Consider the following 19,270-nt stretch of genomic DNA (forward strand, 5'->3'; position numbering starts at 1 on the left):
GTCCAAAGCTCTGATCATTGTGCCATGGAGTTGCCTTTAATAACCTGTGAACAACTGAGTTGGCCAATGTGGCTACTGTTAATAGATTTGCCATTTATATGGCTAGAGTAAACTTGGAGCCTGAAACTAATGAATTAAGAAGAATTATATGAGGGATCCAATAGAAGGACTAGGGAATAGAGAGACGAGAAGGGAATTGAATGAGTGGGTAAGTGAAAAAATATGGTGTAGCAAATAAAATAAAACTTATCTGAAAATAAAGTTCATCTTGTTCATTCATTTTATTTTTGCAGTTGAAGAAGTTGAGGATCAAATAGGTTATGTGATTTCCCTATAGGGAGGAAAAATGTCAAAACTAGAATTTGAACTCAAGTCCTCTGACTTCACATCTCATGGTTAATGTTCACATATGTCTTTTATTGGAAAGAAGAATATGGAATATTTGAAATATATGTATCCATGTATGTACTTATACACAATGATTTTTGTAATGGTAACATGAATTCATTACAGTTAAAACATATGTGATAAATGTACATATATAGTTATTGTATACATACTAAAATGAATACAACCAATGAAAAATTCAAAATAATTCAGTCATAACATAACATTAAATTTATTTATTTATTTTTTTTAGCATTGAGAGACAAATTATCTGTTCTTGCTATCAGCCAGCCTTTATATTTTTAAAAGTGTTATTGATGTGTTGCATTACATTTACTAGTTATACCCATCTTGTGAGAGGTCCTATATAATACAGGAAAATAGTTACAAGAAACTAAAAATATAATGAATTCATCTGAAAGTGCAAAAAGAGATGCTATATCTGAAGCTATTTTTAATTTTTTATAAACAGATTTTTTTTACCCTGCCACCTTATCAAAAAGAAGAAAAAAACCCCACAAATTCATTGTATTTATATGATGCATGGTTAAGCAAAACAAAGTCCTTCTTTGTCTATGTATACAAACACACACACACACATACTATAAATATATATGTCTCATTCTGTACCCAAAGTAACTTGTCTCTTATTCAGGAAGCAGATAGTATGTTTCACTGTTGGACCTCTAGACTCATGGATGGGCACTGTACTGGTAAAAATTCTTATAGGTTTCCAATTTTTCTTTCCTATATTGTTGTTCACTTATAAATCATTCTCCTAGTTTTGGTCATTTCATTTTTCATCAGTTTATACAAATACTCAAAATTGTTCATTTCTATGATATTGATGCTAACATGTAAGTTGTTCTAGTTCTAATTACTTTACTCAACAGAAGTTCATATATGTCTTTCTATGTCTCTTTGAAGTCATAAATTTCCTCATTTCTTATAACATAATAGTATTCCAGTATTCCATCATATACATATATCTTATTCAGTTATTTCTCAACTGATAGGGACCTCCTTAGAAATTACTTGACATCACAAGGAAAATAAGTTGCTATAAATATTTCTGTATACATGTGATCATTTCTTCTTTGATCTCTTTTAGGTATAGGCACAACAGTGATCTATTGGGATCAAAGACCATCTTTAACTGTTTATTAATGTCTTATATAAAATTCCAAATTGTTTTCCATCAAAAGTCTGCCAATAGTTGATCAATGTGCCTGTTTGTCCACAACCCTTCCAAGATTTATATTTTTCCCCTTTATTATTATATATGTCAACCTCCTAGATATGGGGTGGGGTCTCAGAATTACTTAAAATCACAATTTTGTAATTCGTAATGATTTGAAAAGTTATTGTATGTAGTTAAAGATAGCTTTGGTTTCTTCTCTTGAGAATTGCCTGTTTGTATGCTTAGACCATTAATCAATTGTCAAATTGCTCTTATTCTTGTAAATTTCATTTAGTTCCTTATAAATCTGGAAAATGAAACCGCTATCAAAAAGTTTGCTGCAAATATTATTATTTTTCTCCAGTTAATTACTGTCCTTTTAAGATTAGCTTTTTTATGTATGTGTGTATAAAATTTATTTTACATACACATATATACATATATGTTCTTTTACGATGTTCTATTCCTTGGTTAATAATGCATTTTTCTTCTCTACATAATAAGTTTTTTGTGATGTTCCTCTAATTTGTTTATGAAATGACTGTTTATTTCTTATAGCCATATGGAGTTTATTGAGCTATAAACTGGAAGGTGTTAATCTAAATCTATTTTTTTCATACTGCTGCCCAATTTTCCCACCTTTAAAAAATATTAAATGGTGAATCCTCACCCAAAGAAATAAGGTGTTTGTGTTATTAAATATTAAGCTAATAAATACATTCATTTGCTTCTCTATTGTTGTACCTAATCTGTTCGACCAATGTAGACCGCCATTTTTTAACCAATCTCAAATTCCTTTAAAAACTGCTGTTTTGTAGAAAAACTTGATACCTGACACTGCTCTGCCTACTTCATTTCCTCTTTTCATTATTTTGTTTCAGATTGTTGTCCCTTTTTGCCTCCTTATTATTTTTTTATCATCTTTTTAGTCCTATAAAGTATTTCTTTGTTAATTTGAATACTATGTCATTGCATAAGAAAATTAATTTAGGTACTGTTGTCACTTTTGTTATATTGACTCATTCTACTTATGAACAATTAATATTTTTTCCTAATTATTTTCATCCAGCTTTATTTCTGTAAACAGTAGCTTATATTTATATTTATATAGTTCTTGTATGTATCTTAGCAGGTCAACCTCTAAGCATTTCACACACTGTAATTATTTTAAGTGGAATTTCTCTTTCTCTCTCCTCCTGCTGAGTTTTATTAGTAATAAACTGAAATGCTAATGATTTCTATGTATTTTTTATTTTGCATTGTACTGATGTTATTAACTGTTTCAATTACATTTTTATTTGTCTTTTTAGGGTTTTGTTAAGTACAGAATCATATTATCTACCAAAAATATGATAACAGCTTATTTTTACCTATTCTTGTTTCATAAATGTCTTTGTCTTGTCTCATTGGGCATCTGGTGGTATAGTGGAAAATTATTTAACTTTTGTCTTCCTCAGTTTTCTCGACTATAAAATGGTGATAATATATCAGCTACATCCCAGAACTTTCAAGAGGATCAAATGAGATATTATTTTTTAGTGAACTTAATACAGTAAAAAGCATAGTACTTGACACATAGTAGGAATTAATAATAAATTAGTAAAGTTTTGTCTTTCTCTGTCCTCTCTATTTCAATATAAATAGCATTGCTTGTATTACATAAAATAGAAGTGATGACAATGTACATCCTTGTTTCTCCCCTGATTTTATTGGAAAGGATTATATTTTATCTATTTTACAGATAAGGATATCCCTTGGTTTTAAATATATATTATTTAATATTTTAAGTGAAAGGCCATGTATTCATGAGTATTATTGTATTTTGGCAGAAATAAATTTTGCATTTTGTCGAAAGCTTTTTATGCAACTATTGATCTATTGAAATAATTACATAACTTTGTTTAGTTTGTTATTGATATAATTAATTTTAAGTTTCTAGTTTCATTAAAATTAAACCAATCCTGCATTTTTAGTATACATCTGATCAGTCATAGTGTATAGTCTTTGTAATCATTCTTTTAGCCTATCTATCTATATACACACTCATATATAGTGTGTTTGTGTGTGTGTGTGTGTGTGTGTGCATGCATGAGTTACAGTCAAGTTCATTGCTGGGATTTACCTATAGTTTTCTTTATCAGTTTTTCTTTATCTTCTTGTTTGTGTAAAAGGCACATATATGTAATGCTAAGCATTTGGTAGGATCCCTGTTTTTGTTATTTATGCAAATATTTGATATAATATTACAATTAATTGTTTCTGATATGTTTGACAGAATTCACTTGCAAATACATTTGGTCCTGGAGTCTGGACCCCTCCCCTCTCTTTGGAAGTTCATTTAAGGTTTGTTCAATTTCTTCTTCCGAATTTGACATGTTTAAATTTTCTGTTTCCTATTCTGTCAGTGTTTGTCTTTTTTTATATTTTTTTACATATTCTAGTATTTCATTTGTCAGTTTTATTGGCACATAGTGAAGCAATTTCTAATAACATTTTTGGGGGGCAATTGGGGTTAAGTGACCTGCCCAGGGTCTCACAGCTAGTAAGTGTCAAGTGTTTGGTCCAAGACCGGATTGAACTCAGGTCTTCCTGACTTCAGGTCCAGTGCTCTACCCATTGCACCACCTAGCTGCCCCATAATAACATTCTTTATTTCTTCTTCATTGTTGTGATTCCCCTTTGCCATTTTTGACACATTTTGTTTTCCTTTTTTCTTTAAATAGAATCAGCAAATAATTTAACTATTTCATTGTCTGTTTTCAAAGCTCTTATTTTTTTTTTATCAATTTTTGTTCTCTTCTGTTTTCAATTTCTTTTGTTTGTTTTTCAGGATTTCTAATTATCTGTCTAAGATTTTAAAACATCTGTTGGTTTTCTGGTATTTTAGTTATATTTTTAATTCATTGATCTGTTCTTTATTCTTTGTAGGGGAAAAACTATTTAGAGATATATATTTTTCCCTAACTTCTACTTTGGCTAATTGAAAATTGTAGTGTTTTCTCAATGTTGTCATTATCTTAATGAAATTGTATATTGTTTTTATAATTTTTTTCTTTGACTATAATTATTTAGGATTAAGTTATTTAGTCTCTACTTGATTTTTTAATACATTTTCCCTCTGGCCCTTTATTTTTTTTCTTTTTTTTCTTAATTTATTTAGATTTATCAATAATCACTTCCATATGCTTTTGAGTTTAAAATTTTCTCCCCCTTCCTCCCCACCACTCTCCTCAAGACAGCACATAATCTGATATAAGCTATACATTTACATTCAAATTAAATTTATTTTCACATTGGTGATGTTATAAGTAGAAATTAAAACTAATAGAAGGAACCATCAGAAAGAGGAAACAAAACTCAACAGAAGAGAAAAAAAATAACAATTCGTCTTCCATAGTTCTTTCTTCAGGTGTGGATAGCATTTTCCATCACAAGGCCTCTTGAGATGTCTTAGATCCTTGTATTGCCAGGAAGGGTTAACTTTATCAATATTAGTCATCACACAACGTGGCTGTTATTGTGTACAATGTTCTCTTGGTTCTGCTCACTTCACTCAGCATCAGACCATACAAGCCTTTCCAGGTTTTTCTGAAGTCAGCCTGTTCATCATTTCTTATAGGACAATAGTATTCCATCACATTCATATACCACAACTTGCTCAGCCATTCCCCAAGTGATGGGTATCCTCTCAATTTCCAATTCTTTGCCACCACAAAAAGAGCTGCCATCAATATTTTTGTACGTGTATGTTCTTTTCCCATTCATGTGATCTCTTTGGGATATAGCCCTAAAAGTGCTATTGCTGGGTCAAAGGGTATGCACATTTTTATAGCCCTTTTGGCATAGTTCCAAATTCTGGCCCTTTATTGAAAATATTTTTTATCGTATTGTTGTCTTTTCTTCACTAGGCAAACATGTCCAATTCTGGGGGGCAGGGCCAAGATGGCAGAGTAAAAGCAGTGATTTGCTTGAGCTCTCCCCCAATCCTCTCCAAAGACCTGTAAAAAATGACTCTAAATAAATTCTATAGCAGCAGAACCCACAAAAAGACAGAGTGAAACAAATTTCCAGCACAACATGTCCAATTCCTTTAACTGATCCTCACTCTTTTCAGTTCCTATAGCCATCATCATTTATAGAGAATCTAATTGAATTTACAAAGTCACAAAATCACAGAAGTTCAGGGTTGGAGACCTCAAAGGCCACTGAGACCAACATTTACCTGTATAAGAAACAATTCTATACCATTCCCAAAAAGGACTTATTGGGCCTTGAATTAAAAACTGCCCATAGAGGGACATCTATTACATTTTGAGATAATTCATCCTCTATTAGGGGAGTTCTGGTTATTAGAATGTGCTCCTTATATTTATCTGAAATCCTTTTCCTTCAATGTCTACTCATTGTTCCTGGGACCGATCTGTAAACCCAAACAGAATATGTATAATCACTTTCTTATGTGACAAATACTTAGAGGACCAGAGATTACAATCCAGAAGGGAAGCCAACTAGTATACACACACACACACACACACACACACACACACACACACACACATACATATATATATACAAATGTATATGCATATATATGTATGTATATATACACATATACATGTATATGTGTATATGTATATATAAGTATATATATATGGAGAGAGAGAGAGAGAGAGATGATGGAGTCAGAAAGACAGACAGAGAAAGAGAGACAGAGACAGATTTGCACGGCATGATCTAAGTTGGAATTGTCTGAGGCAAGATTGAAATTCAAGTCCTCCTGATTCCAATCCCAGAGAGCTCTAGCACAGAGATCTCAGTTTTATTTTTCTGTTTCCTCTTGTCTCATCTTTAATTAAAAATATATTTATTTAGTGTCTACTTTCTAAAAGACAGCGAGATTTTATTGGCGTAATTAGTACACAATGAAAAAAGAAAAATCAATGGGTGGAGATTTCATAATCATCCAGAATATGACATGCAGTTGAATAGGCAGGACATGCAGTTAGGGCAGGCAAAGCACTGGTTTGAGGCTTTTAAAATATGCCAGGCAGTCACTGTGCTAAGTACTTGAAATTAAAAAAAAGCAATAGGAGGAAACTTCTTGCCACCAGTCAGATTATATTTTAGTGAGGGAAGAAAACAAACAAACAAAAAAGGAATCTAGATGTAGGAGTCAAGGATCATGATATTGAAGTGGAGACGAGTGAAGAGTGAGGGTTAGAAGACCTGGGCCCCTCCTGGACAATATGCATATAACTTGGACAGGTACTAAAGAGAGATAATAATAGCCAATGAAAGAAGTTTAGCCTTTATTAATGAAAACTCTGAATTGTAGATTTTTATTTTTTGTTTTACATTAAGGGTTCAATTACTTTTAAATAGGAAAGTCATCTGTCTATCATTTATCTCTCATGTATCTACCTATCATTATCTAGCTGGATAGCTAGCTGTCTACTACCCTGACAATGTCTTCAAGTATTTCAAAGGCTGTCATTTGGGAGAGAGGGTAGGCTTCTTCATTTTAGACCCTGGAGGTTTAACCAGGAGCAATGGGTAGAAGTTTCAAAGAGATGATTTTAGTTTTCATAAAGGATAATTTACTAACAATTAGAGTTGTTCAAAGTGAAGTGGGCTACATTGGGAGGAGATAAATTCCCCATTATTAGAGTGTTGTTGTTCAGTTGTGTCTGACTGTGAAGACTTGGACATTGTTCATGGGGTCTTCTTGGCAAAGATATTGGAGTGGTTTGTCATTTCTTTCTCCAGTGTGTCCCCATTTTACAGATGAAGAAGTAAGAAAATAGGAGTTAAGTGATTTGCCCAAGGTCATACATCTGGTGAGTGCCTGAGGCCAGAGTTGAACTCAGACCTTCCTGAATTCAGGCCCAGTGCTCTATCCACTGTACCAACTAGCTGTCCCATTATCAGAGAGTACCAAGAAGAAAATTAATGGCTACTTGTAAATTGTTTTGTAGGACATTCATGTTCAGAGGTATATTGGACCAGATGGCTTCTTCAAGTTCCCTCCCCCCAACCCTGTATTGTTGGGATCCTCATCAAAGACCTCCCAAAATAATAAATAGATACATCATAAATTTGCAGCATGTCAAAGGAAAAATTAAACTCTTGATTATTGCCCATATCAAAAAAAATCATTTTTAGATGCTCAACCTTCAAATATAATCTCTGATAATTGTTGTGAAAAGTGTCATAAATTTGTAAACCAGGTGCAAATAATGTAGCATAAAATGTTCATTATGCAAATCAGAGAGTTTAAATCTTCACATGCAGCTAATTTATTTATGCTGAAGTTGAAGACATTTAATTTTCTTCTTTCCTAAGAGAGCTCAACAATACATTCTTCTAGATAATTGTTTGCATGCAAAAAATCCTGTTTAAAATGCAATTGAAACAGGCCAATCAATGAGAACTCTAAATTTGAAGAATCAATGTGAATTGCTAAGTCTTGGAGTTAGAAATGAAGTGTGGGAGGGTGGGGGGGAGAGGCTTGAAGACAAAGCCATATTTGGTTCAACCATAAAAAAGAAAAAGGATATCTGAGATCAATTAAGTCAATGTCTTCAGCTTGTAGATAAGTATATGAGAAGCCTACCAGATAGACTGACCACTAGGGAAACAATGAGAGCCAGAATAGACCTTAGAAATTGTCTCTTCCAAGACTTTCATTTGACAGGTGATAAAACTGAGGCCTAGAGAGGCTAAGTAACTTGTTGAGGGTTGCAAGGATACTAAGTAGACAAGCTGGTTACATTGAGTTTGAGATACCTATGGGACATCAGGTTCAGAGACGCAGCAGTTCAGGAGAAGACAAGGACTACATATATAGATTTGAGGGTCAGTCAATGTAGAGGTGGTAATTTAACATATGGGATGAGAAGATATCACCAAGAGAGATAATATAGAGGGAGGAGAGAAGAGGGCCCAGAACAGAAGTTTGGAGAACACCTATGGTTAGTGGGAGTGACACTAGTGAAAATCCATCAAAGAAGATAGAGAATGGGTGGTTAAGACTGTCATTTCTATCTTTAAGGAGTTGCCTACTGGAGACCAAACTTCCAATTGGGCAACAGGGCTTTCTCTCTCTCTCTCTCTCTCTCTCTCTCTCTCTCTCTCTCTCTCTCTTTCTCTCCCCTTCCTTCCATTGCAGTCTAGGGGATCCCAAAATGCAAGAGTACAGGGAGAGGGTCAGCCTAGAAAGAATTTGACCACTCAAGCCTTCTTTCTGTCCAATTAGTGAGTTTATTGTAATATTAGTAGAAGCAGGTCAGAATCCTAGTGATGATATCCCTATCATTGATACTAATAAAAGAGGGCCAGATTTTAAGAATCTGAGCATTTGATGATGGTAAGATTGATATTTTATACAGAAAGACTGTGAGGAGATTTAGATTATATTAAGGAGTGGCAAGTAGCCTGGGGTGGGCCAGGTGCAGACAATTGTGGGAGTTAAGTGGCCTGAGAACCACAGTGAAAGGACAATTAAAAGGATTGTTGACTGGGATGGGCTGGGTCCCTCAGGTAAATGCCAGAGATCTGTGTTGAGGGGCCTTGGGGTCCAGGTCCCAAAGACACAGTCCTTTCCTTTTAGGGGTCCAGATCCCATCCTTATCAATTTTTTCCTTCCTTCCTCTCTCCCTCCCTCCCTTCCTCCTTCCTTCCTTCCTTCCTTCCTTCCTTCCTTCCTTCCTTTCTTTCTTTCTTTCTTTCTTTCTTTCTTTCTTTCTTTCTTTCTTTCTTTCTTTCTTTCTTTCTTTCTTTCTTTCTTTCTTTCTTTCTTTCTTTCTTTCCACATAGGGTATCACACCCTTAACTGCTAGTGCTCTGCTTATAAGAATATAAATTTTAATCTCTGAAACCTTTTTTTTCTCTTAAAGACAAACCTTAACCCCAAATCACTCTGGCTCTCATTGATTGGCCAACAATAGGTCCCAGGCCAAGCTCTACTTGGTCATTGTTTAGGCCCTGATTGGTTCAGAATAAATGTAAATGACAATATTTAGGTTTTGGCCAAAAATCCTCATGGTCTTCCCCTGCCAGATAATTTTTTTCCCTAAAGAAGCCATTCTTTGACTCATTTCTTATTAAACCTTTATCACTGAATAGGAGCTGCCTCAGCCAAACTTACATATGTGTATATATATATATATATAAAATAGATATATTATATATACACACACACATATATATACACACATATACATATATGTATGTATAATGTGTATATGTGTATATTATATATAATATTATAATATAATATGTAATTATATAATATAATGACATTATATATGTGTATATATGTGTGTGTGTCTGTGTGTCTGTGTGTGTGTGTGTGCACATATATTCCCTCAGAACTCCTGCTTTCCTTTCAGGGAGTAAATTGTATTTTTTAAAAATCTCCCATGTACCCACTCTAATGAACTGAAAGAGGAAGGGAAACAAAGAAAGAGTTCACTCAAGCCAAACATTCATGTTTAAAGTGCACTGACTTCTCATTAGGAATCATTAATTGGCTTTCAGGTATCTCCATTTGTCCTTTGGATTTTTGTGTGGTTTGTTAACTTCCTTTTAAAATGCATCTTCTGATCAATCAGGCTGCCATGTACAGAAAAGTTCACTGACTTTTGTGTCATTGCAAAGAATTGATTTTCTACTCTGTCTTCTTCAACTCACAGAAAAGTTTTCTTGATAAATTTGATATTAATATTAACATTTTATTACATGATCTCAAATCTTCATCAAAATTATTTAATGCATATTACAGTTGGTTCACACCTATCTTTTTTCCTCTCCCTTATTCACTGGGCTGAATACTCTTTTTAGTCTTTAGCATCTTTAGTGTTCCATGACTTGTAGCCATATAAAACTGGAACCAGAAAGACAAAAATGACACAGGATTTCTCCAGTCCCTACGAGAACCACATGTGTGAGCACTGGCATAATTATAATCTCATGAGGTCATTACATGAAGTTCTGACTGTCAGTAACAATGCTTGCACAAGGTCACCCAGCCACTGTTTGAAGATGTCTAGTGAAGGGCTTTCTATGTCTTGACAAGGAGTTAATTACAAGAATAGTGGAGGCAAAGGCCAAATGACCAAGAAACTGTTCTCCCTTCTCCAGGAATGTATACTAGTATTGCCTAGGGAAAAGGACCAGATCCATGTAATTGCAAAATACTTCACAACTCTTAACTACTTTGAGAAGTTATATAGTATAAAATATCAAAATAAGAACATTATCTCTTATACAGCTTTAGAAGGCCCAGGTAGAAGAAAACTCATGAACATAATTTGAACAATTTCTATTCTGATCTCTTTCTATTAATCTCTCTGTTCTGTCTCTGTCTATTTCTCTCCCTTAGTTTCTGTCTTTCTTCCTTGTTCTCTTTCTTTGTCTCTCTCTTTCTGTCTCCCTCTGTCTCTCTCTGTCTCTCTCATCATGCTATGTCTTTTTATCTGTCTCTGTCTGTCTTTGTCTTTGTCTCCGTCATCTCTCTCCCTTCCATGTTCCTTTCTTTTTGTTTCCCCCTTTCCTACACTCCTTCCCCATACTCACATTCCTCATACTTTCTCCTTTCTCTGTGTCTCTGTCTGTCTGTCTCATGTGTGTGTGTGTATGTGTGTGTCTGTATGTGTGTTTGTGTTTATGTTTGTTGTGTGCACGCATCTCTAAACATATTATCTTCCTCTTTTCTCCTTTAATTTGAAACCGTGAGACTTTGTCATCAGTAGTTGCTTGATGTAGGGGAATGGTGATGGAACCTATGCCAGACCTGATTCACAATAACAACAGATCTATTATTCTTCTTTCCTTTGTGAAATCATTGCAGCCAGTCATCAATGAAGCATGAAATGGAAAAACCCCTGCCCAGTGCACAGGGAGAATACTGACAGTGCTGGGCCATTTATTATGCAATGATATTTGCAAAATGCTACAAACCCAGACAAGCTTTTAATATTGTCTGAGAAGACAGTTTCCTTTCTCTCTCATTTTGGCATCTAATTTGTCAGCTCCTCTTGGAATAAAGCCAGAGGAAGTAGAGAGACTTCTCTACTGTGAGTAATTCTCACTGTGTTCCAATGAGGCCCTTTATAAAAAAAAAATTATCTTCTACCTCAAATAGCCTTTGAAAACTTCAAAAGCCAAGTTTTCTGTCATGCCCAGTAGCTCTAATGTTCACCTAAGCTTTTCTACCAACATCAATTGGAAAATCAGAAATGGAGACTGTGGAAAGAATTTTTTTTCTCTTTTGGATTTTTTATTATTATTATTTTTTCCTTCCTTGGATTTTCATGGAGTTGACTTGACTGGTAGATCAACTGAAATTGACCTTGACTGAATGTAGCTGTCTCTTCTCCCTAAGTATATTGTGTATAGGCTTTTGGCAAACTCCGAGGGATGAGAGCCCAAGAATTTTCTGCCTGGGACTTTCAGGACAAAGAAAACTCTGGTCAGGCAACTCAACCTCCAATCCATCCTGTGTGGCCTTTCCCCTAGATGAGGAGCCCAACTTTATCTTCTCTCTCCAGAGCAGCCTGTCAGCAACCCTGAATTCTCATTACCCCCAAAGGGTTGGCATGTAATCCTTTTATGAGTAGGTTCAGGAATCTAGGAACTGGAAATGACGTTAAAGATGCTCTAGTAGTCTATCCTTTCATTTCTCAGTGGAGGAAGGCTGGACTTAGAGGAGGGTAGTGACTAGCTTTTGGTCACACAGGTGGTAAACTGAAGGGTCTGGACTTAAGCACAGCAGCTCTTTCTCCAAATTTAGGACTCTCTGTGAACTGATCCTTAGAAGTTCTGAGTGAGAAAGCCCTAAGGAGGGGACAGAAAGTCTTCCCATTTCTCAGCTAAGAGTCAGAAGGATATGAATTTCCCTACATTTATCTTGTATTCAATTCAGGAGGATAAAACAAAGACTGGGAGGTTTGTGGCCTCAATATAAAGATTGAGTATTGATTTTCATTTGGAATGCTCTATATTTTTTCCATTCAGATTAAGTATTTACAAAATATGCTTTTGCTAGTGACCTTAAATATAATATACAATGGTAAGCAACAAGTAGGAGGGGGCTATAGGATATAGAAGAAGCTGCATAAGGTCCTTACGGTTTGACTGGAAGATGCAGACAGATCCTAAATTAGACTGTTAAGAAGACAGCAGGCTCCCTTGACTGGGAGGAGGCAAGAGGTTTAAAGAAGCCAGTTGCTCTGGAAATCTGAAAAGTCAAAAAAAAAGAACAACATAAGAGGAGTTTATCTGATGCCCCAGACTGCCTCCTGATGGGGAATGATAACTTTAATACTCAGAAGGATTGGGATGTATCGCGTCCTCCCCTCTGCACCTTGGAACGCTGAGCTTCCTTCAAAGCTAAGCTCATCGCCCAAATACCTTTATTGCTTGTCACAAATGTTAGCACAACCCCAAACAAACTTACCTTTGGACCTATTAGGCATACTCTAGGGGAAAGAGAGCTTGTGTGGAGGATAGACTACTGACTTCTCCAATAGGAATACCTGGATTCACACCTTGCCTCTGATTCAGACTAGCTGTGCGAGCATGAACAAATCACTTTCCCTCTCAGTGCTCTAAATACCAGTCTAAGAGGTTAAGTTTCCAAGAAGTTGTTAAGCTGCATTGGAAAGAGTTTACCCACAAAAGAATTTTCTGTATCAACAAAATCATAAGTCTAGTCCTTGGCTTATCCTCTCTATGTCGTATATACTCATATGTGACTGCTATGCAGCACAGTTGATAAAGTGCTGAACTTAAGGCAAGAACACCTGAGTACAAATCCTATTTCACATACTTACTAGCTATGAGCCAAGGCAAATCACTTAACCTCTCTCATCCTCAGTTTACTCATCTACAAAATGGGAATGATAATGGAAACTACTTTACAAATTTGTTGCGAAGATCAAATGAAATAGCATATATAGTAAGAACTCCCAAGGCAGCCTTTTCTTTCTTTCTTTCTTTCTTTCTTTCTTTCTTTCTTTCTTTCTTTCTTTCTTTCTTTCTTTCTTTCTTTCTTTTCTTTCTTTCTTTCTTTCTTTCTTTCTTTCTTTCTTTCTTTCTTTCTTTCCTTATTTCTTCCTTCTTTCCTTCTTTCTTTCTCTCTTCCTTTCTTCCTTCCTTCCTTTCTTTCTTTCCTTCTTTCTTTCTCTCTTCCTTTCTTCCTTCCTTCCTTTCTTTCTTTCCTCCTTTCTTTCTCTCTTCCTTCCTTCCTTCCTTCCTTCTTTCTTTCTTTCTTTCTTCCTTTCCTTCCGTCTTTCTCTCTTCCTTTCTTTCTTTCTTCCTTTCTTTCCTTCTTCCTTTCTTTCCTTCTTTCTTTCTTTCTTCCTTCCTTCCTTTCTTTCTTTTTCTTTCTTCCTTCCTTCCTTTTCTTTCTCTCTTCCTTCCTTCTTTCCTTTCTTTCTTTCCTTCTTTTTCTCCCTTCCTTCCTTCCTTTCTTCTTTCTTTCTTTCTTCCTTTCCTTCTTTCTTTCTTTCTTCCTTCCTTCCTTTCTTTCTTTTTCTTTCTTTCTTCTGTCTTTCTTTCTTTCCTCTTTCCTTTCTTCTTTCTTTCTTCCTTCCTTCCTTCTTTCTTTCTTTCCTCCTTTCTTTCTCTCTTCCTTCCTTCTTTCTGTCTTTCTTCCTTCTTTCCATAATTTTTATTGTAGGTTATTGCAATAATCCAAGCATGAAGTGATGAGGATCTGTGCCAGAGTGGTGATAGGATCAGAAGAGAGAAGAGAGGTGTGTTAGAAAGATGAAACAGACAGACCTTGGCAACAGATTGGATATGCATGGTGGGACATACTGAGGAGTTGAGGATGATCTAAGTTGGGAGGTTGAGGGAGTAGGAGGATATTGTTGGTCTCTATAGTAATAGAAAAAATAGGAGAGGGGAGAGTCTAGGGGGAAAGATAATGAGTTCAATTTTGGACATATGGAGTTTGAGATGTCACTGAATATCCAATCTGAGATATCTGAAAAGAAGCTGGAGATGCAAGATTGAGATCAGCAGAGAGACTGGGACAGAAAATTTAGATTTGAGATGACCAAATGAAGAAGTCTAGAAGAAGAAAAGCAGAGACACCAGGGCAGAATTCTGTGAATCTAAGTCTAGAAAGCACAATCTAGATGAAGATCCAGCAAAGCAGACGGAGATGAAATAATCTGATAAGTAGGAGAACCAGAAAAAGATAGTGTCCCAAAAACCTAGAAAGTAGAAAACATCAAAGAGAAGAGGGTGATCACCAGTGTCAAAGGATACAAAGAAGTTGAGGAGGATGGGGATTTAGAAAAGGTCATTGGATTTTGCAAGTAACAGATCGCATGTTAACTTTGGAGAGACCAGTGTTGGTGGAATTATAAGGTCAAAAGCCAGATTAAGGTTTAAAAAGATAATAAAAATGAGAAGAGAGAAAGTAGAAATATCTGTTATGGAAGATCTTTTCTAGGAGTTTAATCACAGGGAGCAAAAGAGATATAAGACAAGAGGTAATACCAATAGAAAGATGAAATTATTTGAGGATTTTTTTACATGAAGAAGAGACATAAGCATAATTGGCAGTAGTGAAGGGACCAATTGAGAGGGAGAAATTTGAACCCAAATCTTCCTGGTTCCAACACCAGTCTTCTTTCCATTATACCCTACTACTTCTCCTTGAAATCACTGCTAGTTCCATGATCAGCCACATCTCAAGACCTAGATATCTGAGTTCCCTAGACCCATTCCATCTTTTCCCCCCATTTATTAGAAGCATTACCCAAGGTTAGGTTGTTCATTTAATGATGTTGTCCCAATGCAAAATACCATGGCACTCAGATTTAGACACCTGTTGATTTCCTTCTAATGGTTTTCCTTTTTTTTTTCAGTCACTGAAATTAGATCTGAGTGAAAACAGGCATTCAGAGTTATGTAGGAGTCATCTGGCTGGCTAATATCTCCTAAAAGACACATTGAACCTGAGCAGACTAAGCACAGCAAGGTATTTATTCTTTGCTTCAGACCACCAGGTCTTTATTCATCAGTGTTAAAAACCCAGCAAGCTCACTCATAAATATGTACGAGCAAATACAAGTATCCATTCATTCTATTTGCAACATACACTGCTTCCCAGAAGAAAACATCATTATGGAGCAGATGAGTAACTATTACATCTCACAGATAAAGAAAGCTGGAGTTGCTTGCTAAATAGAAGGAAACAGACTGGCTATTTGGTAAAAGGTTAAGGTCAGCAGATTATCAAGTCTGAGAAGTTAAAAATCATTCAATATCAGCTCTCAGGCATAAAATGAAGCCCAGTTTCATAGCAACCCGAGAAAATGAGCTATTTACATTAGCTTAATCTAGTCTGATAGAGAAACATGTAAGTGGTATTTTAATCTGAAAGTTTAAAAAATAATAATCACCTTCTCTTTCTGTTATATCTTGGAATGACCCTAACTGAAAGCCCCATTAGAATTCCAATGTAACAAAAAAATGGTTTTGTGACTGAGATGCAGAATCCTTGTCTCCCTGGATTAAATGCTTTTAAGAAGACAATTGTTTAATAAGGTGCATTTTTTCATCACAATAATATATCACTGGATTTCTCCCTATTATAAAGTGTGAGCATAAAAGAATATCTTTTCTTGAAGGGTGACTATTAAATAAATTATTCCTTTTTTCTTTGTTTTTAAGTGGAAAATGCCAGGTTATTCAACAATATGACTCAAGCCACCCACAAGTCCAATTCTGAGCAGATACAAATAGAGGAATTCTTTCCCATTTAACATTGCTTTCTTGAACATATAGAATAGAAAAGACACTGTAATAGCTGCTAGGGATACAAACATTAAATCATCCCTGCCCCCAATGAGATTACATTTTACTTGGGGGAAAAATGTACAGAAATAAACAAATACAAGGTATCAACATATGATGATTCTATCTCTGGAACATTTCTAAATTCCTTGAGTGAAGGACCTATTTCATTATTATGTTTGTAACAATAGTTGTTGGCACATAAGATTCACTTAATAGATGCTTATTGATTGACTTTCCATTTCTCCATCTTCCACTGTAGCTCAGCTTGGTTTCTACTCCACATAACATAGTTCCCACATCCTTTGCTCTCTAGCTTCTTTTTGTGTGGTATCTTGACCTATTAGATTGTAAGATTCTTGGGGACAGGGACTGTTTTATTTTTTCTTATTTGTATCCCCAGCCCTTAGGAAAATGTTTAGTAACTCTTTTTTAAATGGAATTTGATTGAGTTTTGCATCTTTATTCACATGACCACTTAGTTCAGCCCTCTCTGCTATTACTTCCAGTCTGGACTATTTCAGTAGCTGTCTTGGATCGCCACCCCTGCAGTTACCCAGGTCTGCAACCTTTGGATCATCCTTAACTCCTCATTCTCACTAATGTCATATATCCTATCAGTTGTCAACATTTTCTCTTCCTTCTATCATAGCATCTTTCGCAAATGTCCAATTGTCTTAAATGATAGGACCACCTCCATATCCTTTCACTTAGACTGTTGGGTTAGGAGCAATATGGATAATTAGAAAAAGTACGGCCTCTCAAAACAGGAAAATAATAACAATAACAAACAAATAAGAAAACAACTTACAATCAATCCAATTTAAAAAAAACACATACCTTAGTAAAAGGCATCTCACTAGGCACAGAGGAAACAAAAACATAAAACATCACAATTACTAGTCTCCAAGAAATAATAACATGCCACACTGTGCTTAGTGTAGACTCCATCAAAGATAGCTCATTACAAAAGTACTTAAAACCAAATGAAGTAAATGGAACAAATCTCCTGCCATTATGATGGTATTCTAACTTAAATTATGAGCATATGACAGTGAACAATACATGTGCATTTTATCTTTTCAATTCTCAAATAATACATGAAAAGTGGTGAAGGCAATTCAAAATATAAATTTGCCAAGAAACAAATGATCTAATCAAATAATAAGAGAAGAAATCTATGCTGGAGGAAACATAATGAAAACAAAAACAACAACCAAAGCAGGGAGGAGGGGGAGCGGCACAGAATCAGGCATCAGGTTTTAGGATATCAGATATCAGCAACCAGTAATCTAACTGCCCTATTTATATAATCTGTATGAAAATGGTCTATACATGAATTCAAGATATCCTTGATGAAAACAATAAAGGCTAAATCCATATCCACAAAATAAATCCTTTTATTAAGGAGATTTATTCTGTGAAGTTTGGATTTAGTCAAAGGGATACACTTCAGGACCTAGTTGGCCACATGGGGCCTTGAGACCACAGGTTCCCCACCCCATCTGTCTATTCCTTGTGCCTAGAATAATCTTTCTTCCCACTTTCACCAGTTAGAATCCTTCTCTTTTTCCAACATTCAAGTTAAAAGGCATCTTATGAAGTAGGCCCGTCCTCTTATACATTATTACCAAGTAGTACTTACACTGGGAATGCAGGGATGGTTTAACATAATAAACAAAATAAACTAATATAATTGATTTAAATCAATAATAAAAGATTTTATAAAAAAAAAAACTATGATGCCGAAAAATCTTTTGATAAAGTGCAACACTCATTTCTATTAAAAACACATGTAAGTATAGGTGTAAGTGTATTTTTCCATCAATTGATTAAAAAATTCTAAAACCACCAGCAAGCATTATTTGTAAGGGGGATAAGCTAGGAGCCTTTCCATCAGGTATGAAACAAGTATATCCACTATCACCAATAATTTACAAGTGATATAAGAGAAAATCCCAAAGAATCAACTAATAAGTTGATTGGAACAATCACCAATTTTAGCAAAGCAGCAGTATATAAAGTAAATCCACATAAATCATTGGCATTTCTATATAACACAAACAAAACCCCACAAGGAGAGATATTAAGAGATGCCCCTATTTAAAATAACTCTAGACAATATAAACTACCTGGAAGTATATCTGAAAAAGAAAAGAAAAGAAAACAAAACAACAAAACAGCAGAAAAAGAGAATAGAACTGTTTAAAAAAATTATAAAAAAATTAATGCAAATAAAATCAGACATAAATAATTGGAGAAATATTAATTGTTCTTGCTTGGGTAGGTAGAGTCAATATAATAAAAATGACATTTTAACCACAATATATTCCATGGCATCCCAATTAAGTTAGTAAAAAAAAAATCACTGTATTAAAATAACAAAAGTCATTTGGAAAAACAAAAATGTCAAGAATATCATAGAAAATAATGTGAAAAAGTACAAAGGAATGAGGATTAGCAGTATCAGTTCTTAAACTATATTATAAGGCAATAATTATAAAAATGATCTGGTACTGGTTAAGAAGCAGAAAGGTAGATCAATGGAACAGGGTAGATATACAATTTATAGCAGCAAATAAATATAGTAACTTTGTATTTGACAAATGTAAATACTTAAAATTTTGGGATAAGAATTCATTATTTGGCAAAAAAAAATGTGGGGAAAGCTAAAAAGCAGCATGAAATTGGGCATAGATCAATGTCTTATACCATTTACCAAGATAAGGTCAAAATGGATTCGTAGCCTTAATATAAAGAGAGCTATTACAAGAAAAAATGAAGAACAGGGAAGATATTACTTCTCAGACTTATGAACCGGCAAATTATAAATAAACAAGAGATAGAGAGCAAAATGAGGTACAAAATTGATAATTTTGATTACATTAA

Source organism: Vombatus ursinus, unplaced genomic scaffold (assembly GCF_900497805.2).
Source record: "Vombatus ursinus unplaced genomic scaffold, bare-nosed wombat genome assembly UNPS02014837.1, whole genome shotgun sequence".
Taxonomy (NCBI): Eukaryota; Metazoa; Chordata; class Mammalia; order Diprotodontia; family Vombatidae; genus Vombatus; species Vombatus ursinus.